This window comes from Poecilia formosa, unplaced genomic scaffold, assembly GCF_000485575.1.
Source record: "Poecilia formosa unplaced genomic scaffold, Poecilia_formosa-5.1.2 Scaffold717, whole genome shotgun sequence".
NCBI lineage: Eukaryota > Metazoa > Chordata > Actinopteri > Cyprinodontiformes > Poeciliidae > Poecilia > Poecilia formosa.
Genome location: NW_006800656.1, coordinates 146,926 through 148,550, shown reverse-complemented (window position 1 = coordinate 148,550; position 1,625 = coordinate 146,926). Strand labels below are relative to the sequence as shown.

At 38.6% G+C, this 1,625-nt stretch overlaps 1 protein-coding gene across 1 annotated transcript in view; it reads left to right on the top strand.

The window, feature by feature from the left end:
* The window catches only part of LOC103131098 (solute carrier family 12 member 2), a gene marked incomplete at its 5' end in the record, with an annotated part of 15,357 nt that overhangs the window by 4,486 nt on the left and 9,246 nt on the right, over positions 1 to 1,625 (top strand). The gene's annotated exons all lie outside the window — the stretch shown is intronic.

Genomic DNA, 1,625 nt, shown 5'->3' with positions numbered 1-1,625 from the left:
TAAAAACAAGTTTTTGTCTAAATTAAGGTGAATTCATGGTTCCTTTTTCCACATATAACCGGTAGTGTTTATGATAAAAAAAAAAAAATTTATTATGTGCTCGGTATCGGTGATTGGCCCTCATGGGTGATCGGTATCAGTATCGGGAGGAAAAAACCTGATCAGCACATCTCTATTTGAAACAGCAAACATAACGATATCATCCAAACATTAACATTATTATGCAAGCACAGAAACTCAACAAGAACATTATCATTAACCAAAAAAAAGAAATCTTAGCAACATTTATCCAGATCAGCATTAATATTATGCTAACCAGAAAAACGTAAACATCTATAAATTACCGCAATGTTCATAACTGATAATCAGCAAAAAACAAATGATAGCAGCAAAAAAAAAAATAAACGGTGAAACAGAGCAGAGCGGCATGGAAACTAAGAGTAATAAAACGCACTGACCACCAGCTTACCTGCCATTTGAAAAATCCTCTGTTGAGATGGAGAATTCGGCCTAGCTTTGCTGTTTACCTGCAATTGTCACCATCAACACAAAACTTTTCAGCATCTTCTATTGCAAGGGGTGAAATTCAGATGGCCCAAAGACATTAAATTCAGCAATGCTGATAGGTCAAATGTTTATCATTTTCCCCTAGTAGCCACAATGGCTATTAAAAGTTAGGAAACTGTAACTTGCTGATGGAAATGCTAAATCACTGTGGTGTGTCCGGTCAGAACCCCAAAGAAACCAGAGTCGCACATCAGTTGGTCCAGCCTGCACTTGCTGTTCAGTCTTTATTTCGGCGTAACAGTGTGGTTTTGTATTCCACGCACACACATTGAAAATAAAAAGGTAACTTAAATTACACAAATGTGATTGGTAATTCTCGGCTCCTTCCTTTTCTTCTCTTCCTTTTTTCATCTGTGCGCTGATCCACATGTGCTCTAAGCTCCGCCCCCTTAAAGGGCCTCAGCACTTGAGCAGCCTTTTTCACAGTTATTTAGTTTCTCTTCTGGGTTGGTAGAGCCACCACCTCAGGACAGACCTAATAGGTGTCTATCAGGGGAAATTCACAATAACTTGATTGGTGGAAATGATGTGTAAATAATTCAGATTTCATTTAGGCATACATTATTAAGGAAAATAAGCTTTGATGATACAATTCTTTATAGATCATTTTTAGATTATTTTTTTACTCTGCACATTTGGGAAGGTGCCCCAGCATCCCCTAGGGACCATCCACCGCTGTTTGCTTCCATTCTAATTGTGTGCTGTGCACCTCAGGTTTTCCCTCAAGCTGAAATTGTGCAAAAAGAAAGTAGACAGGACCTACAGACTGGGTGCTACCACTGTAAAGTCGCTATGCCAACTGTCTGTGTAAAGACATAAAATATTCAACATGTGCATTATTAGCTGTTGATGGCAGAGAAGCAGGGGTGAAAGTAGTTTTAATTTCTTGGGGGTACCAAAAAAAATTAAATAAATATATATATATGTGTGTGTGTGTGTGTGTGTGTGTGTATGTGTGTGTATGTGTACAGCAGCTGTGATGCGCCACAGCAAAGGTAAACAAAGGTAGAACAACCCGAACAGGTGATCAACTCTAAACCACTCGCACCTTTTTATTC